We start from the raw sequence: 23,689 nt of genomic DNA on the forward strand, positions 1-23,689 counted from the left end.
GCACGCCTACAAGCCAGCTGAGATGGGCTTTGCCTAAGAGTCAGGGAAGTGGCGAGTGGAACAAGGGATGTGCTGCACAGCTTCCCTCGCAGGCAGATTCCCTCCTGGGACGCTTACTTCTCTTGCCTTAGTGCCCTGCTTTGTTTGGAGGCTGTTTGCGGACAGCAGCACACACAGCGGGAAGGTGCGCTCTGATCGGCTCCAAGTCTCGGCAGATAGAAGCGCAAGCGAGGCACCGGCTCGCAGTTTGTCCCGGGCATGGGAAGCAGCATGCTGCGTGCCCAGAACACATCTCGCACTGTCCTGCCTGCCATGGGACTGCTTCTGAGCACGGAGGCACGCCTACAAGCAAGTTGAGATGGGCTTTGCCTAAGAGTGAGGGAAGTGTCGAGTGGAACAAGGGAACTGCTGAACAGCTTCCCTCGCAGGCAGATTTCCTCCTGGGGCGCTTAGTTCTCTTGCTTTAGTGCCCTGCTTTGTTTGGAGGTTGTTTGCGGACAGCAGCACACACAGCGGGAAGGTGCGCGCTGGCCAGCTCCAAGTCTCGGCAGATAGAAGCGCAAGCGAGGCACCGGCTCGCAGTTTGTCCCGGGCATGGGAAGCAGCATGCTGCATGCCCAGAACACATCTCGCACTGTCCTGCCTGCCACAGGGCTGTTTCTGAGCACGGAGGCACGCCTACAAGCCAGCTGAGATGGGCTTTGCCTAAGAGTCAGGGAAGTGGCGAGCGGAACAAGGGATGTGCTGCACAGCTTCCCTCGCAGGCAGATTCCCTCCTGGGACGCTTACTTCTCTTGCCTTAGTGCCCTGCTTTGTTTGGAAGCTGTTTGCGGACAGCAGCACACACAGCGGGAAGGTGCGCTCTGATCGGCTCCAAGTCTCGGCAGATAGAAGCGCAAGCGAGGCACCGGCTCGCAGTTTGTCCCGGGCATGGGAAGCAGCATGCTGCATGCCCAGAATACATCCCCCTGTATCCTGCCTGCCACGGGACTGCTTCTGAGCACGGAGGCTCGCCTACAAGCCAGCTGAGATGGGCTTTGCCTAAGAGTGAGGGAAGTGTCGAGTGGAACAAGGGAACTGCTGCACAGCTTCCCTCGCAGGCAGATTCCCTCCTGGGACGCTTAGTTCTCTTGCCTTAGTGCCCTGCTTTGTTTGGAGACTGTTTGCGGACAGCAGCACACACAGCGGGAAGGTGCGCGCTGGCCATCTCCAAGTCCGGCAGATAGAAGCGCAAGCGAGGCACCGGCTCGCAGTTTGTCCCGGGCATGGGAAGCAGCATGCTGCTTGCCCAGAACACATCTCGCACTGTCCTGCCTGCCACACGGCTGTTTCTGAGCACGGAGGCACGCCTACAAGCAAGTTGAGATGGGCTTTGCCTAAGAGTGAGGGAAGTGTCGAGTGGAACAAGGGAACTGCTGAACAGCTTCCCTCGCAGGCAGATTCCCTCCTGGGGCGCTTAGTTCTCTTGCTTTAGTGCCCTGCTTTGTTTGGAGACTGTTTGCGGACAGCAGCACACACAGCGGGAAGGTGCGCTCTGATCGGCTCCAAGTCTCGGCAGATAGAAGCGCAAGCGAGGCACCGGCTCGCAGTTTGTCCCGGGCATGGGAAGCAGCATGCTGCTTGCCCAGAACACATCTCGCACTGTCCTGCCTGCCACGGGACTGCTTCTGAGCACGGAGGCACGCCTACAAGCAAGTTGAGATGGGCTTTGCCTAAGAGTGAGGGAAGTGTCGAGTGGAACAAGGGAACTGCTGAACAGCTTCCCTCGCAGGCAGATTCCCTCCTGGGGCGCTTAGTTCTCTTGCTTTAGTGCCCTGCTTTGTTTGGAGACTGTTTGCGGACAGCAGCACACACAGCGGGAAGGTGCGCGCTGGCCAGCTCCAAGTCTGGCAGATAGAAGCGCAAGCGAGGCACCGGCTCGCAGTTTGTCCCGGGCATGGGAAGCAGCATGCTGCATGCCCAGAACACATCTCGCACTGTCCTGCCTGCCACAGGGCTGTTTCTGAGCACGGAGGCACGCCTAAAAGCCAGCTGAGATGGGCTTTGCCTAAGAGTCAGGGAAGTGTCGAGTGGAACAAGGGATGTGCTGCACAGCTTCCCTCGCAGGCAGATTCCCTCCTGGGACGCTTACTTCTCTTGCCTTAGTGCCCTGCTTTGTTTGGAGGCTGTTTGCGGACAGCAGCACACACAGCGGGAAGGTGCACTCTGATCGGCTCCAAGTCTCGGCAGATAGAAGCGCAAGCGAGGCACCGGCTCGCAGTTTGTCCCGGGCATGGGAAGCAGCATGCTGCGTGCCCAGAACACATCCCCATGTATCCTGCCTGCCACGGGACTGCTTCTGAGCACGGAGGCACGTCTACAAGCCAGCTGAGATGGGCTTTGCCTAAGAGTGAGGGAAGTGTCGAGTGGAACAAGGGATGTGCTGCACAGCTTCCCTCGCAGGCAGATTCCCTCCTGGGACGCTTACTTCTCATGCCTTAGTGCCCTGCTTTGTTTGGAGGCTGTTTGCGGACAGCAGCACACACAGCGGGAAGGTGCGCTCTGATCGGCTCCAAGTCTCGGCAGATAGAAGCGCAAGCGAGGCACCGGCTCGCAGTTTGTCCCGGGCATGGGAAGCAGCATGCTGCATGCCCAGAACACATCTCGCACTGTCCTGCCTGCCACAGGGCTGTTTCTGAGCACGGAGGCACGCCTACAAGCAAGTTGAGATGGGCTTTGCCTAAGAGTGAGGGAAGTGTCGAGTGGAACAAGGGAACTGCTGCACAGCTTCCCTTGCAGGCAGATTCCCTCCTGGGACGCTTACTTCTCATGCCTTAGTGCCCTGCTTTGTTTGGAGGCTGTTTGCGGACAGCAGCACACACAGCGGGAAGGTGCGCGCTGGCCAGCTCCAAGTCCGGCAGATAGAAGCGCAAGCGAGGCACCGGCTCGCAGTTTGTCCCGGGCATGGGAAGCAGCATGCTGCGTGCCCAGAATACATCCCCCTGTATCCTGCCTGCCACGGGACTGCTTCTGAGCACGGAGGCTCGCCTACAAGCCAGCTGAGATGGGCTTTGCCTAAGAGTCAGGGAAGTGTCGAGTGGAACAAGGGATGTGCTGCACAGCTTCCCTCGCAGGCAGATTCCCTCCTGGGACGCTTACTTCTCATGCCTTAGTGCCCTGCTTTGTTTGGAGGCTGTTTGCGGACAGCAGCACACACAGCGGGAAGGTGCACTCTGATCGGCTCCAAGTCTCGGCAGATAGAAGCGCAAGCGAGGCACCGGCTCGCAGTTTGTCCCGGGCATGGGAAGCAGCATGCTGCATGCCCAGAACACATCTCTCACTGTCCTGCCTGCCACAGGGCTGTTTCTGAGCACGGAGGCACGCCTACAAGCAAGTTGAGATGGGCTTTGCCTAAGAGTGAGGGAAGTGTCGAGTGGAACAAGGGAACTGCTTCACAGCTTCCCTCGCAGGCAGATTCCCTCCTGGGACGCTTAGTTCTCTTGCCTTAGTGCCCTGCTTTGTTTGGAGACTGTTTGCGGACAGCAGCACACACAGCGGGAAGGTGCGCGCTGGCCATCTCCAAGTCCGGCAGATAGAAGCGCAAGCGAGGCACCGGCTCGCAGTTTGTCCCGGGCATGGGAAGCAGCATGCTGCGTGCCCAGAACACATCTCGCACTGTCCTGCCTGCCACAGGGCTGTTTCTGAGCACGGAGGCACGCCTACAAGCCAGCTGAGATGGGCTTTGCCTAAGAGTCAGGGAAGTGGCGAGTGGAACAAGGGATGTGCTGCACAGCTTCCCTCGCAGGCAGATTCCCTCCTGGGACGCTTACTTCTCTTGCCTTAGTGCCCTGCTTTGTTTGGAGGCTGTTTGCGGACAGCAGCACACACAGCGGGAAGGTGCGCTCTGATCGGCTCCAAGTCTCGGCAGATAGAAGCGCAAGCGAGGCACCGGCTCGCAGTTTGTCCCGGGCATGGGAAGCAGCATGCTGCGTGCCCAGAACACATCTCGCACTGTCCTGCCTGCCATGGGACTGCTTCTGAGCACGGAGGCACGCCTACAAGCAAGTTGAGATGGGCTTTGCCTAAGAGTGAGGGAAGTGTCGAGTGGAACAAGGGAACTGCTGAACAGCTTCCCTCGCAGGCAGATTTCCTCCTGGGGCGCTTAGTTCTCTTGCTTTAGTGCCCTGCTTTGTTTGGAGGTTGTTTGCGGACAGCAGCACACACAGCGGGAAGGTGCGCGCTGGCCAGCTCCAAGTCTCGGCAGATAGAAGCGCAAGCGAGGCACCGGCTCGCAGTTTGTCCCGGGCATGGGAAGCAGCATGCTGCATGCCCAGAACACATCTCGCACTGTCCTGCCTGCCACAGGGCTGTTTCTGAGCACGGAGGCACGCCTACAAGCCAGCTGAGATGGGCTTTGCCTAAGAGTCAGGGAAGTGGCGAGCGGAACAAGGGATGTGCTGCACAGCTTCCCTCGCAGGCAGATTCCCTCCTGGGACGCTTACTTCTCTTGCCTTAGTGCCCTGCTTTGTTTGGAAGCTGTTTGCGGACAGCAGCACACACAGCGGGAAGGTGCGCTCTGATCGGCTCCAAGTCTCGGCAGATAGAAGCGCAAGCGAGGCACCGGCTCGCAGTTTGTCCCGGGCATGGGAAGCAGCATGCTGCATGCCCAGAATACATCCCCCTGTATCCTGCCTGCCACGGGACTGCTTCTGAGCACGGAGGCTCGCCTACAAGCCAGCTGAGATGGGCTTTGCCTAAGAGTGAGGGAAGTGTCGAGTGGAACAAGGGAACTGCTGCACAGCTTCCCTCGCAGGCAGATTCCCTCCTGGGACGCTTAGTTCTCTTGCCTTAGTGCCCTGCTTTGTTTGGAGACTGTTTGCGGACAGCAGCACACACAGCGGGAAGGTGCGCGCTGGCCATCTCCAAGTCCGGCAGATAGAAGCGCAAGCGAGGCACCGGCTCGCAGTTTGTCCCGGGCATGGGAAGCAGCATGCTGCTTGCCCAGAACACATCTCGCACTGTCCTGCCTGCCACACGGCTGTTTCTGAGCACGGAGGCACGCCTACAAGCAAGTTGAGATGGGCTTTGCCTAAGAGTGAGGGAAGTGTCGAGTGGAACAAGGGAACTGCTGAACAGCTTCCCTCGCAGGCAGATTCCCTCCTGGGGCGCTTAGTTCTCTTGCTTTAGTGCCCTGCTTTGTTTGGAGACTGTTTGCGGACAGCAGCACACACAGCGGGAAGGTGCGCTCTGATCGGCTCCAAGTCTCGGCAGATAGAAGCGCAAGCGAGGCACCGGCTCGCAGTTTGTCCCGGGCATGGGAAGCAGCATGCTGCTTGCCCAGAACACATCTCGCACTGTCCTGCCTGCCACGGGACTGCTTCTGAGCACGGAGGCACGCCTACAAGCAAGTTGAGATGGGCTTTGCCTAAGAGTGAGGGAAGTGTCGAGTGGAACAAGGGAACTGCTGAACAGCTTCCCTCGCAGGCAGATTCCCTCCTGGGGCGCTTAGTTCTCTTGCTTTAGTGCCCTGCTTTGTTTGGAGACTGTTTGCGGACAGCAGCACACACAGCGGGAAGGTGCGCGCTGGCCAGCTCCAAGTCTGGCAGATAGAAGCGCAAGCGAGGCACCGGCTCGCAGTTTGTCCCGGGCATGGGAAGCAGCATGCTGCATGCCCAGAACACATCTCGCACTGTCCTGCCTGCCACAGGGCTGTTTCTGAGCACGGAGGCACGCCTAAAAGCCAGCTGAGATGGGCTTTGCCTAAGAGTCAGGGAAGTGTCGAGTGGAACAAGGGATGTGCTGCACAGCTTCCCTCGCAGGCAGATTCCCTCCTGGGACGCTTACTTCTCTTGCCTTAGTGCCCTGCTTTGTTTGGAGGCTGTTTGCGGACAGCAGCACACACAGCGGGAAGGTGCACTCTGATCGGCTCCAAGTCTCGGCAGATAGAAGCGCAAGCGAGGCACCGGCTCGCAGTTTGTCCCGGGCATGGGAAGCAGCATGCTGCGTGCCCAGAACACATCCCCATGTATCCTGCCTGCCACGGGACTGCTTCTGAGCACGGAGGCACGTCTACAAGCCAGCTGAGATGGGCTTTGCCTAAGAGTGAGGGAAGTGTCGAGTGGAACAAGGGATGTGCTGCACAGCTTCCCTCGCAGGCAGATTCCCTCCTGGGACGCTTACTTCTCATGCCTTAGTGCCCTGCTTTGTTTGGAGGCTGTTTGCGGACAGCAGCACACACAGCGGGAAGGTGCGCTCTGATCGGCTCCAAGTCTCGGCAGATAGAAGCGCAAGCGAGGCACCGGCTCGCAGTTTGTCCCGGGCATGGGAAGCAGCATGCTGCATGCCCAGAACACATCTCGCACTGTCCTGCCTGCCACAGGGCTGTTTCTGAGCACGGAGGCACGCCTACAAGCAAGTTGAGATGGGCTTTGCCTAAGAGTGAGGGAAGTGTCGAGTGGAACAAGGGAACTGCTGCACAGCTTCCCTCGCAGGCAGATTCCCTCCTGGGACGCTTACTTCTCATGCCTTAGTGCCCTGCTTTGTTTGGAGGCTGTTTGCGGACAGCAGCACACACAGCGGGAAGGTGCGCGCTGGCCAGCTCCAAGTCCGGCAGATAGAAGCGCAAGCGAGGCACCGGCTCGCAGTTTGTCCCGGGCATGGGAAGCAGCATGCTGCGTGCCCAGAATACATCCCCCTGTATCCTGCCTGCCACGGGACTGCTTCTGAGCACGGAGGCTCGCCTACAAGCCAGCTGAGATGGGCTTTGCCTAAGAGTCAGGGAAGTGTCGAGTGGAACAAGGGATGTGCTGCACAGCTTCCCTCGCAGGCAGATTCCCTCCTGGGACGCTTACTTCTCATGCCTTAGTGCCCTGCTTTGTTTGGAGGCTGTTTGCGGACAGCAGCACACACAGCGGGAAGGTGCACTCTGATCGGCTCCAAGTCTCGGCAGATAGAAGCGCAAGCGAGGCACCGGCTCGCAGTTTGTCCCGGGCATGGGAAGCAGCATGCTGCATGCCCAGAACACATCTCTCACTGTCCTGCCTGGCACAGGGCTGTTTCTGAGCACGGAGGCACGCCTACAAGCAAGTTGAGATGGGCTTTGCCTAAGAGTGAGGGAAGTGTCGAGTGGAACAAGGGAACTGCTTCACAGCTTCCCTCGCAGGCAGATTCCCTCCTGGGACGCTTAGTTCTCATGCCTTAGTGCCCTGCTTTGTTTGGAGACTGTTTGCGGACAGCAGCACACACAGCGGGAAGGTGCGCGCTGGCCATCTCCAAGTCCGGCAGATAGAAGCGCAAGCGAGGCACCGGCTCGCAGTTTGTCCCGGGCATGGGAAGCAGCATGCTGCGTGCCCAGAACACATCTCGCACTGTCCTGCCTGCCACACGGCTGTTTCTGAGCACGGAGGCACGCCTACAAGCAAGTTGAGATGGGCTTTGCCTAAGAGTGAGGGAAGTGTCGAGTGGAACAAGGGAACTGCTGCACAGCTTCCCTCGCAGGCAGATTCCCTCCTGGGGCGCTTAGTTCTCTTGCTTTAGTGCCCTGCTTTGTTTGGAGACTGTTTGCGGACAGCAGCACACACAGCGGGAAGGTGCGCTCTGATCGGCTCCAAGTCCGGCAGATAGAAGCGCAAGCGAGGCACCAGCTCACAGTTTGTCCCGGGCATGGGAAGCAGCATGCTGCTTGCCCAGAACACATCTCGTACTGTCCTGCCTGCCACGGGACTGCTTCTGAGCACGGAGGCACGCCTACAAGCAAGTTGAGATGGGCTTTGCCTAAGAGTGAGGGAAGTGTCGAGTGGAACAAGGGAACTGCTGAACAGCTTCCCTCGCAGGCAGATTCCCTCCTGGGGCGCTTAGTTCTCTTGCTTTAGTGCCCTGCTTTGTTTGGAGACTGTTTGCGGACAGCAGCACACACAGCGGGAAGGTGCGCGCTGGCCAGCTCCAAGTCTCGGCAGATAGAAGCGCAAGCGAGGCACCAGCTCGCAGTTTGTCCCGGGCATGGGAAGCAGCATGCTGCGTGCCCAGAACACATCCCCCTGTATCCTGCCTGCCACGGGACTGCTTCTGAGCACGGAGGCACGTCTACAAGCCAGCTGAGATGGGCTTTGCCTAAGAGTGAGGGAAGTGTCGAGTGGAACAAGGGATGTGCTGCACAGCTTCCCTCGCAGGCAGATTCCCTCCTGGGACGCTTACTTCTCTTGCCTTAGTGCCCTGCTTTGTTTGGAGGCTGTTTGCGGACAGCAGCACACACAGCGGGAAGGTGCGCTCTGATCGGCTCCAAGTCTCGGCAGATAGAAGCGCAAGCGAGGCACCGGCTCGCAGTTTGTCCCGGGCATGGGAAGCAGCATGCTGCATGCCCAGAACACATCTCGCACTGTCCTGCCTGCCACAGGGCTGTTTCTGAGCACGGAGGCACGCCTACAAGCAAGTTGAGATGGGCTTTGCCTAAGAGTCAGGGAAGTGTCGAGTGGAACAAGGGAACTGCTGCACAGCTTCCCTCGCAGGCAGATTCCCTCCTGGGACGCTTACTTCTCATGCCTTAGTGCCCTGCTTTGTTTGGAGGCTGTTTGCGGACAGCAGCACACACAGCGGGAAGGTGCGCTCTGATCGGCTCCAAGTCTCGGCAGATAGAAGCGCAAGCGAGGCACCGGCTCGCAGTTTGTCCCGGGCATGGGAATCAGCATGCTGCATGCCAAGAACACATCTCGCACTGTCCTGCCTGCCACAGGGCTGTTTCTGAGCACGGAGGCACGCCTACAAGCTAGTTGAGATGGGCTTTGCCTAAGAGTGAGGGAAGTGTCGAGTGGAACAAGGGATGTGCTGCACAGCTTCCCTCGCAGGCAGATTCCCTCCTGGGACGCTTAGTTCTCTTGCTTTAGTGCCCTGCTTTGTTTGGAGACTGTTTGCGGACAGCAGCACACACAGCGGGAAGGTGCGCGCTGGCCATCTCCAAGTCCGGCAGATAGAAGCGCAAGCGAGGCACCGGCTCGCAGTTTGTCCCGGGCATGGGAAGCAGCATGCTGCGTGCCCAGAACACATCTCGCACTGTCCTGCCTGCCACAGGGCTGTTTCTGAGCACGGAGGCACGCCTACAAGCAAGTTGAGATGGGCTTTGCCTAAGAGTGAGGGAAGTGTCGAGTGGAACAAGGGAACTGCTGCACAGCTTCCCTCGCAGGCAGATTCCCTCCTGGGGCGCTTAGTTCTCTTGCTTTAGTGCCCTGCTTTGTTTGGAGACTGTTTGCGGACAGCAGCACACACAGCGGGAAGGTGCGCTCTGATCGGCTCCAAGTCCGGCAGATAGAAGCGCAAGCGAGGCACCAGCTCACAGTTTGTCCCGGGCATGGGAAGCAGCATGCTGCTTGCCCAGAACACATCTCGTACTGTCCTGCCTGCCACGGGACTGCTTCTGAGCACGGAGGCACGCCTACAAGCAAGTTGAGATGGGCTTTGCCTAAGAGTGAGGGAAGTGTCGAGTGGAACAAGGGAACTGCTGAACAGCTTCCCTCGCAGGCAGATTCCCTCCTGGGGCGCTTAGTTCTCTTGCTTTAGTGCCCTGCTTTGTTTGGAGACTGTTTGCGGACAGCAGCACACACAGCGGGAAGGTGCGCGCTGGCCAGCTCCAAGTCCGGCAGATAGAAGCGCAAGCGAGGCACCGGCTCGCAGTTTGTCCCGGGCATGGGAAGCAGCATGCTGCATGCCCAGAACACATCTCGCACTGTCCTGCCTGCCACAGGGCTGTTTCTGAGCACGGAGGCACGCCTAAAAGCCAGCTGAGATGGGCTTTGCCTAAGAGTCAGGGAAGTGGCGAGTGGAACAAGGGATGTGCTGCACAGCTTCCCTCGCAGGCAGATTCCCTCCTGGGACGCTTACTTCTCTTGCCTTAGTGCCCTGCTTTGTTTGGAGGCTGTTTGCGGACAGCAGCACACACAGCGGGAAGGTGCACTCTGATCGGCTCCAAGTCTCGGCAGATAGAAGCGCAAGCGAGGCACCGGCTCGCAGTTTGTCCCGGGCATGGGAAGCAGCATGCTGCGTGCCCAGAACACATCCCCATGTATCCTGCCTGCCACGGGACTGCTTCTGAGCACGGAGGCACGTCTACAAGCCAGCTGAGATGGGCTTTGCCTAAGAGTGAGGGAAGTGTCGAGTGGAACAAGGGATGTGCTGCACAGCTTCCCTCGCAGGCAGATTCCCTCCTGGGACGCTTACTTCTCATGCCTTAGTGCCCTGCTTTGTTTGGAGGCTGTTTGCGGACAGCAGCACACACAGCGGGAAGGTGCGCTCTGATCGGCTCCAAGTCTCGGCAGATAGAAGCGCAAGCGAGGCACCGGCTCGCAGTTTGTCCCGGGCATGGGAAGCAGCATGCTGCATGCCCAGAACACATCCCCATGTATCCTGCCTGCCACAGGGCTGTTTCTGAGCACGGAGGCACGCCTACAAGCAAGTTGAGATGGGCTTTGCCTAAGAGTGAGGGAAGTGTCGAGTGGAACAAGGGAACTGCTTCACAGCTTCCCTCGCAGGCAGATTCCCTCCTGGGACGCTTAGTTCTCTTGCCTTAGTGCCCTGCTTTGTTTGGAGACTGTTTGCGGACAGCAGCACACACAGCGGGAAGGTGCGCGCTGGCCAGCTCCAAGTCCGGCAGATAGAAGCGCAAGCGAGGCACCGGCTCGCAGTTTGTCCCGGGCATGGGAAGCAGCATGCTGCGTGCCCAGAACACATCTCGCACTGTCCTGCCTGCCACAGGGCTGTTTCTGAGCACGGAGGCACGCCTACAAGCCAGCTGAGATGGGCTTTGCCTAAGAGTCAGGGAAGTGGCGAGTGGAACAAGGGATGTGCTGCACAGCTTCCCTCGCAGGCAGATTCCCTCCTGGGACGCTTACTTCTCTTGCCTTAGTGCCCTGCTTTGTTTGGAGGCTGTTTGCGGACAGCAGCACACACAGCGGGAAGGTGCGCTCTGATCGGCTCCAAGTCTCGGCAGATAGAAGCGCAAGCGAGGCACCGGCTCGCAGTTTGTCCCGGGCATGGGAAGCAGCATGCTGCGTGCCCAGAACACATCTCGCACTGTCCTGCCTGCCATGGGACTGCTTCTGAGCACGGAGGCACGCCTACAAGCAAGTTGAGATGGGCTTTGCCTAAGAGTGAGGGAAGTGTCGAGTGGAACAAGGGAACTGCTGAACAGCTTCCCTCGCAGGCAGATTTCCTCCTGGGGCGCTTAGTTCTCTTGCCTTAGTGCCCTGCTTTGTTTGGAGGCTGTTTGCGGACAGCAGCACACACAGCGGGAAGGTGCGCTCTGATCGGCTCCAAGTCTCGGCAGATAGAAGCGCAAGCGAGGCACCGGCTCGCAGTTTGTCCCGGGCATGGGAAGCAGCATGCTGCGTGCCCAGAATACATCCCCCTGTATCCTGCCTGCCACGGGACTGCTTCTGAGCACGGAGGCTCGCCTACAAGCCAGCTGAGATGGGCTTTGCCTAAGAGTCAGGGAAGTGTCGAGTGGAACAAGGGATGTGCTGCACAGCTTCCCTCGCAGGCAGATTCCCTCCTGGGACGCTTACTTCTCATGCCTTAGTGCCCTGCTTTGTTTGGAGGCTGTTTGCGGACAGCAGCACACACAGCGGGAAGGTGCGCTCTGATCGGCTCCAAGTCTCGGCAGATAGAAGCGCAAGCGAGGCACCGGCTCGCAGTTTGTCCCGGGCATGGGAAGCAGCATGCTGCATGCCAAGAACACATCTCGCACTGTCCTGCCTGCCACAGGGCTGTTTCTGAGCACGGAGGCACGCCTACAAGCAAGTTGAGATGGGCTTTGCCTAAGAGTCAGGGAAGTGTCGAGTGGAACAAGGGAACTGCTTCACAGCTTCCCTCGCAGGCAGATTCCCTCCTGGGACGCTTAGTTCTCATGCCTTAGTGCCCTGCTTTGTTTGGAGACTGTTTGCGGACAGCAGCACACACAGCGGGAAGGTGCGCGCTGGCCATCTCCAAGTCCGGCAGATAGAAGCGCAAGCGAGGCACCGGCTCGCAGTTTGTCCCGGGCATGGGAAGCAGCATGCTGCATGCCCAGAACACATCTCGCACTGTCCTGCCTGCCACAGGGCTGTTTCTGAGCACGGAGGCACGCCTACAAGCTAGTTGAGATGGGCTTTGCCTAAGAGTGAGGGAAGTGTCGAGTGGAACAAGGGAACTGCTGAACAGCTTCCCTCGCAGGCAGATTCCCTCCTGGGGCGCTTAGTTCTCTTGCTTTAGTGCCCTGCTTTGTTTGGAGACTGTTTGCGGACAGCAGCACACACAGCGGGAAGGTGCGCGCTGGCCAGCTCCAAGTCCGGCAGATAGAAGCGCAAGCGAGGCACCGGCTCGCAGTTTGTCCCGGGCATGGGAAGCAGCATGCTGCATGCCCAGAACACATCTCGCACTGTCCTGCCTGCCACAGGGCTGTTTCTGAGCACGGAGGCACGCCTACAAGCCAGCTGAGATGGGCTTTGCCTAAGAGTCAGGGAAGTGGCGAGCGGAACAAGGGATGTGCTGCACAGCTTCCCTCGCAGGCAGATTCCCTCCTGGGACGCTTACTTCTCTTGCCTTAGTGCCCTGCTTTGTTTGGAGGCTGTTTGCGGACAGCAGCACACACAGCGGGAAGGTGCGCTCTGATCGGCTCCAAGTCTCGGCAGATAGAAGCGCAAGCGAGGCACCGGCTCGCAGTTTGTCCCGGGCATGGGAAGCAGCATGCTGCGTGCCCAGAATACATCCCCCTGTATCCTGCCTGCCACGGGACTGCTTCTGAGCACGGAGGCTCGCCTACAAGCCAGCTGAGATGGGCTTTGCCTAAGAGTCAGGGAAGTGTCGAGTGGAACAAGGGATGTGCTGCACAGCTTCCCTCGCAGGCAGATTCCCTCCTGGGACGCTTACTTCTCATGCCTTAGTGCCCTGCTTTGTTTGGAGGCTGTTTGCGGACAGCAGCACACACAGCGGGAAGGTGCGCTCTGATCGGCTCCAAGTCTCGGCAGATAGAAGCGCAAGCGAGGCACCGGCTCGCAGTTTGTCCCTGGCATGGGAAGCAGCATGCTGCATGCCCAGAACACATCTCTCACTGTCCTGCCTGCCACAGGGCTGTTTCTGAGCACGGAGGCACGCCTACAAGCAAGTTGAGATGGGCTTTGCCTAAGAGTGAGGGAAGTGTCGAGTGGAACAAGGGAACTGCTTCACAGCTTCCCTCGCAGGCAGATTCCCTCCTGGGGCGCTTAGTTCTCTTGCTTTAGTGCCCTGCTTTGTTTGGAGGCTGTTTGCGGACAGCAGCACACACAGCGGGAAGGTGCGCTCTGATCGGCTCCAAGTCTCGGCAGATAGAAGCGCAAGCGAGGCACCGGCTCGCAGTTTGTCCCGGGCATGGGAAGCAGCATGCTGCTTGCCCAGAACACATCTCGCATTGTCCTGCCTGCCACGGGACTGCTTCTGAGCACGGAGGCACGCCTACAAGCAAGTTGAGATGGGCTTTGCCTAAGAGTGAGGGAAGTGTCGAGTGGAACAAGGGAACTGCTGAACAGCTTCCCTCGCAGGCAGATTCCCTCCTGGGGCGCTTAGTTCTCATGCCTTAGTGCCCTGCTTTGTTTGGAGACTGTTTGCGGACAGCAGCACACACAGCGGGAAGGTGCGCGCTGGCCAGCTCCAAGTCCGGCAGATAGAAGCGCAAGCGAGGCACCGGCTCGCAGTTTGTCCCGGGCATGGGAAGCAGCATGCTGCGTGCCCAGAACACATCTCGCACTGTCCTGCCTGCCACAGGGCTGTTTCTGAGCACGGAGGCACGCCTACAAGCAAGTTGAGATGGGCTTTGCCTAAGAGTGAGGGAAGTGTCGAGTGGAACAAGGGAACTGCTGCACAGCTTCCCTCGCAGGCAGATTCCCTCCTGGGACGCTTAGTTCTCTTGCCTTAGTGCCCTGCTTCGTTTGGAGGCTGTTTGCGGACAGCAGCACACACAGCGGGAAGGTGCGCTCTGATCGGCTCCAAGTCCGGCAGATAGAAGCGCAAGCGAGGCACCAGCTCACAGTTTGTCCCGGGCATGGGAAGCAGCATGCTGCTTGCCCAGAACACATCTCGTACTGTCCTGCCTGCCACGGGACTGCTTCTGAGCACGGAGGCACGCCTACAAGCAAGTTGAGATGGGCTTTGCCTAAGAGTGAGGGAAGTGTCGAGTGGAACAAGGGAACTGCTGAACAGCTTCCCTCGCAGGCAGATTCCCTCCTGGGGCGCTTAGTTCTCTTGCTTTAGTGCCCTGCTTTGTTTGGAGACTGTTTGCGGACAGCAGCACACACAGCGGGAAGGTGCGCTCTGATCGGCTCCAAGTCTCGGCAGATAGAAGCGCAAGCGAGGCACCGGCTCGCAGTTTGTCCCGGGCATGGGAAGCAGCATGCTGCGTGCCCAGAACACATCCCCCTGTATCCTGCCTGCCACGGGACTGCTTCTGAGCACGGAGGCACGTCTACAAGCCAGCTGAGATGGGCTTTGCCTAAGAGTGAGGGAAGTGGCGAGTGGAACAAGGGATGTGCTGCACAGCTTCCCTCGCAGGCAGATTCCCTCCTGGGACGCTTACTTCTCTTGCCTTAGTGCCCTGCTTTGTTTGGAGGCTGTTTGCGGACAGCAGCACACACAGCGGGAAGGTGCGCTCTGATCGGCTCCAAGTCTCGGCAGATAGAAGCGCAAGCGAGGCACCGGCTCGCAGTTTGTCCCGGGCATGGGAAGCAGCATGCTGCATGCCCAGAACACATCTCTCACTGTCCTGCCTGCCACAGGGCTGTTTCTGAGCACGGAGGCACGCCTACAAGCAAGTTGAGATGGGCTTTGCCTAAGAGTGAGGGAAGTGTCGAGTGGAACAAGGGAACTGCTGCACAGCTTCCCTCGCAGGCAGATTCCCTCCTGGGACGCTTACTTCTCATGCCTTAGTGCCCTGCTTTGTTTGGAGGCTGTTTGCGGACAGCAGCACACACAGCGGGAAGGTGCGCTCTGATCGGCTCCAAGTCTCGGCAGATAGAAGCGCAAGCGAGGCACCGGCTCGCAGTTTGTCCCGGGCATGGGAATCAGCATGCTGCATGCCAAGAACACATCTCGCACTGTCCTGCCTGCCACAGGGCTGTTTTTGAGCACGGAGGCACGCCTACAAGCTAGTTGAGATGGGCTTTGCCTAAGAGTGAGGGAAGTGTCGAGTGGAACAAGGGAACTGCTGAACAGCTTCCCTCGCAGGCAGATTCCCTCCTGGGACGCTTAGTTCTCTTGCTTTAGTGCCCTGCTTTGTTTGGAGACTGTTTGCGGACAGCAGCACACACAGCGGGAAGGTGCGCGCTGGCCATCTCCAAGTCCGGCAGATAGAAGCGCAAGCGAGGCACCGGCTCGCAGTTTGTCCCGGGCATGGGAAGCAGCATGCTGCTTGCCCAGAACACATCTCGCACTGTCCTGCCTGCCACACGGCTGTTTCTGAGCACGGAGGCACGCCTACAAGCAAGTTGAGATGGGCTTTGCCTAAGAGTGAGGGAAGTGTCGAGTGGAACAAGGGAACTGCTGAACAGCTTCCCTCGCAGGCAGATTCCCTCCTGGGGCGCTTAGTTCTCTTGCTTTAGTGCCCTGCTTTGTTTGGAGACTGTTTGCGGACAGCAGCACACACAGCGGGAAGGTGCGCTCTGATCGGCTCCAAGTCCGGCAGATAGAAGCGCAAGCGAGGCACCAGCTCACAGTTTGTCCCGGGCATGGGAAGCAGCATGCTGCTTGCCCAGAACACATCTCGTACTGTCCTGCCTGCCACGGGACTGCTTCTGAGCACGGAGGCACGCCTACAAGCAAGTTGAGATGGGCTTTGCCTAAGAGTGAGGGAAGTGTCGAGTGGAACAAGGGAACTGCTGAACAGCTTCCCTCGCAGGCAGATTCCCTCCTGGGGCGCTTAGTTCTCTTGCTTTAGTGCCCTGCTTTGTTTGGAGACTGTTTGCGGACAGCAGCACACACAGCGGGAAGGTGCGCGCTGGCCAGCTCCAAGTCTCGGCAGATAGAAGCGCAAGCGAGGCACCGGCTCGCAGTTTGTCCCGGGCATGGGAAGCAGCATGCTGCTTGCCCAGAACACATCCCCCTGTATCCTGCCTGCCACGGGACTGCTTCTGAGCACGGAGGCACGCCTACAAGCCAGCTGAGATGGGCTTTGCCTAAGAGTCAGGGAAGTGTCGAGTGGAACAAGGGATGTGCTGCACAGCTTCCCTCGCAGGCAGATTCCCTCCTGGGACGCTTAGTTCTCTTGCCTTAGTGCCCTGCTTTGTTTGGAGGCTGTTTGCGGACAGCAGCACACACAGCGGGAAGGTGCGCTCTGATCGGCTCCAAGTCTCGGCAGATAGAAGCGCAAGCGAGGCACCGGCTCGCAGTTTGTCCCGGGCATGGGAAGCAGCATGCTGCGTGCCCAGAATACATCCCCCTGTATCCTGCCTGCCACGGGACTGCTTCTGAGCACGGAGGCTCGCCTACAAGCCAGCTGAGATGGGCTTTGCCTAAGAGTGAGGGAAGTGTCGAGTGGAACAAGGGAACTGCTGCACAGCTTCCCTCGCAGGCAGATTCCCTCCTGGGACGCTTACTTCTCATGCCTTAGTGCCCTGCTTTGTTTGGAGGCTGTTTGCGGACAGCAGCACACACAGCGGGAAGGTGCGCTCTGATCGGCTCCAAGTCTCGGCAGATAGAAGCGCAAGCGAGGCACCGGCTCGCAGTTTGTCCCAGGCATGGGAAGCAGCATGCTGCATGCCCAGAACACATCTCGCACTGTCCTGCCTGCCACAGGGCTGTTTCTGAGCACGGAGGCACGCCTACAAGCAAGTTGAGATGGGCTTTGCCTAAGAGTGAGGGAAGTGTCGAGTGGAACAAGGGAACTGCTTCACAGCTTCCCTCGCAGGCAGATTCCCTCCTGGGGCGCTTAGTTCTCTTGCTTTAGTGCCCTGCTTTGTTTGGAGACTGTTTGCGGACAGCAGCACACACAGCGGGAAGGTGCGCGCTGGCCAGCTCCAAGTCCGGCAGATAGAAGCACAAGCGAGGCACCGGCTCGCAGTTTGTCCCGGGCATGGGAAGCAGCATGCTGCATGCCCAGAACACATCTCGCACTGTCCTGCCTGCCACAGGGCTGTTTCTGAGCACGGAGGCACGCCTACAAGCCAGCTGAGATGGGCTTTGCCTAAGAGTCAGGGAAGTGGCGAGCGGAACAAGGGATGTGCTGCACAGCTTCCCTCGCAGGCAGATTCCCTCCTGGGACGCTTACTTCTCTTGCCTTAGTGCCCTGCTTTGTTTGGAGGCTGTTTGCGGACAGCAGCACACACAGTGGGAAGGTGCGCTCTGATCGGCTCCAAGTCTCGGCAGATAGAAGCGCAAGCGAGGCACCGGCTCGCAGTTTGTCCCGGGCATGGGAAGCAGCATGCTGCATGCCCAGAACACATCTCTCACTGTCCTGCCTGCCACAGGGCTGTTTCTGAGCACGGAGGCTCGCCTACAAGCAAGTTGAGATGGGCTTTGCCTAAGAGTGAGGGAAGTGTCGAGTGGAACAAGGGAACTGCTGCACAGCTTCCCTCGCAGGCAGATTCCCTCCTGGGACGCTTACTTCTCATGCCTTAGTGCCCTGCTTTGTTTGGAGGCTGTTTGCGGACAGCAGCACACACAGCGGGAAGGTGCGCTCTGATCGGCTCCAAGTCTCGGCAGATAGAAGCGCAAGCGAGGCACCGGCTCGCAGTTTGTCCCGGGCATGGGAATCAGCATGCTGCATGCCAAGAACACATCTCGCACTGTCCTGCCTGCCACAGGGCTGTTTCTGAGCACGGAGGCACGCCTACAAGCTAGTTGAGATGGGCTTTGCCTAAGAGTGAGGGAAGTGTCGAGTGGAACAAGGGAACTGCTGAACAGCTTCCCTCGCAGGCAGATTCCCTCCTGGGGCGCTTAGTTCTCTTGCTTTAGTGCCCTGCTTTGTTTGGAGACTGTTTGCGGACAGCAGCACACACAGCGGGAAGGTGCGCGCTGGCCATCTCCAAGTCCGGCAGATAGAAGCGCAAGCGAGGCACCGGCTCGCAGTTTGTCCCGGGCATGGGAAGCAGCATGCTGCGTGCCCAGAACACATCTCGCACTGTCCTGCCTGCCACAGGGCTGTTTCTGAGCACGGAGGCACGCCTACAAGCAAGTTGAGATGGGCTTTGCCTAAGAGTCAGGGAAGTGTCGAGTGGAACAAGGGAACTGCTGCACAGCTTCCCTCGCAGGCAGATTCCCTCCTGGGGCGCTTAGTTCTCTTGCTTTAGTGCCCTGCTTTGTTTGGAGACTGTTTGCGGACAGCAGCACACACAGCGGGAAGGTGCGCGCTGGCCAGCTCCAAGTCCGGCAGATAGAAGCGCAAGCGAGGCACCGGCTCGCAGTTTGTCCCGGGCATGGGAAGCAGCATGCTGCATGCCCAGAACACATCTCGCACTGTCCTGCCTGCCACAGGGCTGTTTCTGAGCACGGAGGCACGCCTAAAAGCCAGCTGAGATGGGCTTTGCCTAAGAGTCAGGGAAGTGTCGAGTGGAACAAGGGATGTGCTGCACAGCTTCCCTCGCAGGCAGATTCCCTCCTGGGACGCTTACTTCTCTTGCCTTAGTGCCCTGCTTTGTTTGGAGGCTGTTTGCGGACAGCAGCACACACAGCGGGAAGGTGCGCTCTGATCGGCTCCAAGTCTCGGCAGATAGAAGCGCAAGCGAGGCACCGGCTCGCAGTTTGTCCCGGGCATGGGAAGCAGCATGCTGCATGCCCAGAACACATCTCGCACTGTCCTGCCTGCCACAGGGCTGTTTCTGAGCACGGAGGCACGTCTACAAGCAAGTTGAGATGGGCTTTGCCTAAGAGTGAGGGAAGTGTCGAGTGGAACAAGGGAACTGCTGCACAGCTTCCCTCGCAGGCAGATTCCCTCCTGGGACGCTTACTTCTCATGCCTTAGTGCCCTGCTTTGTTTGGAGGCTGTTTGCGGACAGCAGCACACACAGCGGGAAGGTGCGCACTGGCCAGCTCCAAGTCCGGCAGATAGAAGCGCAAGCGAGGCACCGGCTCGCAGTTTGTCCCGGGCATGGGAAGCAGCATGCTGCATGCCCAGAACACATCTCGCACTGTCCTGCCTGCCACAGGGCTGTTTCTGAGCACGGAGGCACGCCTACAAGCCAGCTGAGATGGGCTTTGCCTAAGAGTCAGGGAAGTGGCGAGCGGAACAAGGGATGTGCTGCACAGCTTCCCTCGCAGGCAGATTCCCTCCTGGGACGCTTACTTCTCTTGCCTTAGTGCCCTGCTTTGTTTGGAGGCTGTTTGCGGACAGCAGCACACACAGCGGGAAGGTGCGCTCTGATCGGCTCCAAGTCTCGGCAGATAGAAGCGCAAGCGAGGCACCGGCTCGCAGTTTGTCCCGGGCATGGGAAGCAGCATGCTGCGTGCCCAGAATACATCCCCCTGTATCCTGCCTGCCACGGGACTGCTTCTGAGCACGGAGGCTCGCCTACAAGCCAGCTGAGATGGGCTTTGCCTAAGAGTCAGGGAAGTGTCGAGTGGAACAAGGGATGTGCTGCACAGCTTCCCTCGCAGGCAGATTCCCTCCTGGGACGCTTACTTCTCATGCCTTAGTGCCCTGCTTTGTTTGGAGGCTGTTTGCGGACAGCAGCACACACAGCGGGAAGGTGCGCTCTGATCGGCTCCAAGTCTCGGCAGATAGAAGCGCAAGCGAGGCACCGGCTCGCAGTTTGTCCCTGGCATGGGAAGCAGCATGCTGCATGCCCAGAACACATCTCTCACTGTCCTGCCTGCCACAGGGCTGTTTCTGAGCACGGAGGCACGCCTACAAGCAAGTTGAGATGGGCTTTGCCTAAGAGTGAGGGAAGTGTCGAGTGGAACAAGGGAACTGCTTCACAGCTTCCCTCGCAGGCAGATTCCCTCCTGGGGCGCTTAGTTCTCTTGCTTTAGTGCCCTGCTTTGTTTGGAGGCTGTTTGCGGACAGCAGCACACACAGCGGGAAGGTGCGCTCTGATCGGCTCCAAGTCTCGGCAGATAGAAGCGCAAGCGAGGCACCGGCTCGCAGTTTGTCCCGGGCATGGGAAGCAGCATGCTGCTTGCCCAGAACACATCTCGCACTGTCCTGCCTGCCACGGGACTGCTTCTGAGCACGGAGGCACGCCTACAAGCAAGTTGAGATGGGCTTTGCCTAAGAGTGAGGGAAGTGTCGAGTGGAACAAGGGAACTGCTGCACAGCTTCCCTCGCAGGCAGATTCCCTCCTGGGACGCTTAGTTCTCTTGCCTTAGTGCCCTGCTTCGTTTGGAGGCTGTTTGCGGACAGCAGCACACACAGCGGGAAGGTGCGCTCTGATCGGCTCCAAGTCCGGCAGATAGAAGCGCAAGCGAGGCACCAGCTCACAGTTTGTCCCGGGCATGGGAAGCAGCATGCTGCTTGCCCAGAACACATCTCGTACTGTCCTGCCTGCCACGGGACTGCTTCTGAGCACGGAGGCACGCCTACAAGCAAGTTGAGATGGGCTTTGCCTAAGAGTGAGGGAAGTGTCGAGTGGAACAAGGGAACTGCTGAACAGCTTCCCTCGCAGGCAGATTCCCTCCTGGGGCGCTTAGTTCTCTTGCTTTAGTGCCCTGCTTTGTTTGGAGACTGTTTGCGGACAGCAGCACACACAGCGGGAAGGTGCGCTCTGATCGGCTCCAAGTCTCGGCAGATAGAAGCGCAAGCGAGGCACCGGCTCGCAGTTTGTCCCGGGCATGGGAAGCAGCATGCTGCGTGCCCAGAACACATCCCCCTGTATCCTGCCTGCCACGGGACTGCTTCTGAGCACGGAGGCACGTCTACAAGCCAGCTGAGATGGGCTTTGCCTAAGAGTGAGGGAAGTGGCGAGTGGAACAAGGGATGTGCTGCACAGCTTCCCTCGCAGGCAGATTCCCTCCTGGGACGCTTACTTCTCTTGCCTTAGTGCCCTGCTTTGTTTGGAGGCTGTTTGCGGACAGCAGCACACACAGCGGGAAGGTGCGCTCTGATCGGCTCCAAGTCTCGGCAGATAGAAGCGCAAGCGAGGCACCGGCTCGCAGTTTGTCCCGGGCATGGGAAGCAGCATGCTGCATGCCCAGAACACATCTCTCACTGTCCTGCCTGCCACAGGGCTGTTTCTGAGCACGGAGGCACGCCTACAAGCAAGTTGAGATGGGCTTTGCCTAAGAGTGAGGGAAGTGTCGAGTGGAACAAGGGAACTGCTGCACAGCTTCCCTCGCAGGCAGATTCCCTCCTGGGACGCTTACTTCTCATGCCTTAGTGCCCTGCTTTGTTTGGAGGCTGTTTGCGGACAGCAGCACACACAGCGGGAAGGTGCGCTCTGATCGGCTCCAAGTCTCGGCAGATAGAAGCGCAAGCGAGGCACCGGCTCGCAGTTTGTCCCGGGCATGGGAATCAGCATGCTGCATGCCAAGAACACATCTCGCACTGTCCTGCCTGCCACAGGGCTGTTTTTGAGCACGGAGGCACGCCTACAAGCTAGTTGAGATGGGCTTTGCCTAAGAGTGAGGGAAGTGTCGAGTGGAACAAGGGAACTGCTGAACAGCTTCCCTCGCAGGCAGATTCCCTCCTGGGACGCTTAGTTCTCTTGCTTTAGTGCCCTGCTTTGTTTGGAGACTGTTTGCGGACAGCAGCACACACAGCGGGAAGGTGCGCGCTGGCCATCTCCAAGTCCGGCAGATAGAAGCGCAAGCGAGGCACCGGCTCGCAGTTTGTCCCGGGCATGGGAAGCAGCATGCTGCTTGCCCAGAACACATCTCGCACTGTCCTGCCTGCCACACGGCTGTTTCTGAGCACGGAGGCACGCCTACAAGCAAGTTGAGATGGGCTTTGCCTAAGAGTGAGGGAAGTGTCGAGTGGAACAAGGGAACTGCTGAACAGCTTCCCTCGCAGGCAGATTCCCTCCTGGGGCGCTTAGTTCTCTTGCCTTAGTGCCCTGCTTTGTTTGGAGACTGTTTGCGGACAGCAGCACACACAGCGGGAAGGTGCGCTCTGATCGGCTCCAAGTCCGGCAGATAGAAGCGCAAGCGAGGCACCAGCTCACAGTTTGTCCCGGGCATGGGAAGCAGCATGCTGCTTGCCCAGAACACATCTCGTACTGTCCTGCCTGCCACGGGACTGCTTCTGAGCACGGAGGCACGCCTACAAGCAAGTTGAGATGGGCTTTGCCTAAGAGTGAGGGAAGTGTCGAGTGGAACAAGGGAACTGCTGAACAGCTTCCCTCGCAGGCAGATTCCCTCCTGGGGCGCTTAGTTCTCTTGCTTTAGTGCCCTGCTTTGTTTGGAGACTGTTTGCGGACAGCAGCACACACAGCGGGAAGGTGCGCGCTGGCCAGCTCCAAGTCTCGGCAGATAGAAGCGCAAGCGAGGCACCGGCTCGCAGTTTGTCCCGGGCATGGGAAGCAGCATGCTGCTTGCCCAGAACACATCCCCCTGTATCCTGCCTGCCACGGGACTGCTTCTGAGCACGGAGGCACGCCTACAAGCCAGCTGAGATGGGCTTTGCCTAAGAGTCAGGGAAGTGGCGAGCGGAACAAGGGATGTGCTGCACAGCTTCCCTCGCAGGCAGATTCCCTCCTGGGGCGCTTAGTTCTCTTGCCTTAGTGCCCTGCTTTGTTTGGAGGCTGTTTGCGGACAGCAGCACACACAGTGGGAAGGTGCGCTCTGATCGGCTCCAAGTCTCGGCAGATAGAAGCGCAAGCGAGGCACCGGCTCGCAGTTTGTCCCGGGCATGGGAAGCAGCATGCTGCGTGCCCAGAACACATCCCCCTGTATCCTGCCTGCCACGGGACTGCTTCTGAGCACGGAGGCACGCCTACAAGCCAGCTGAGATGGGCTTTGCCTAAGAGTGAGGGAAGTGTCGAGTGGAACAAGGGATGTGCTGCACAGCTTCCCTCGCAGGCAGATTCCCTCCTGGGACGCTTACTTCTCATGCCTTAGTGCCCTGCTTTGTTTGGAGGCTGTTTGCGGACAGCAGCACACACAGCGGGAAGGTGCGCTCTGATCGGCTCCAAGTCTCGGCAGATAGAAGCGCAAGCGAGGCACCGGCTCGCAGTTTGTCCCGGGCATGGGAAGCAGCATGCTGCATGCCCAGAACACATCTCTCACTGTCCTGCCTGCCACAGGGCTGTTTCTGAGCACGGAGGCTCGCCTACAAGCAAGTTGAGATGGGCTTTGCCTAAGAGTGAGGGAAGTGTCGAGTGGAACAAGGGAACTGCTGCACAGCTTCCCTCGCAGGCAGATTCCCTCCTGGGACGCTTACTTCTCATGCCTTAGTGCCCTGCTTTGTTTGGAGGCTGTTTGCGGACAGCAGCACACACAGCGGGAAGGTGCGCTCTGATCGGCTCCAAGTCTCGGCAGATAGAAGCGCAAGCGAGGCACCGGCTCGCAGTTTGTCCCGGGCATGGGAATCAGCATGCTGCATGCCAAGAACACATCTCGCACTGTCCTGCCTGCCACAGGGCTGTTTCTGAGCACGGAGGCATGCCTACAAGCTAGTTGAGATGGGCTTTGCCTAAGAGTGAGGGAAGTGTCGAGTGGAACAAGGGAACTGCTGAACAGCTTCCCTCGCAGGCAGATTCCCTCCTGGGGCGCTTAGTTCTCTTGCTTTAGTGCCCTGCTTTGTTTGGAGACTGTTTGCGGACAGCAGCACACACAGCGGGAAGGTGCGCTCTGA

Source organism: Rhea pennata, unplaced genomic scaffold, assembly GCF_028389875.1.
Source record: "Rhea pennata isolate bPtePen1 unplaced genomic scaffold, bPtePen1.pri scaffold_26, whole genome shotgun sequence".
NCBI classification, from domain to species: domain Eukaryota; kingdom Metazoa; phylum Chordata; class Aves; order Rheiformes; family Rheidae; genus Rhea; species Rhea pennata.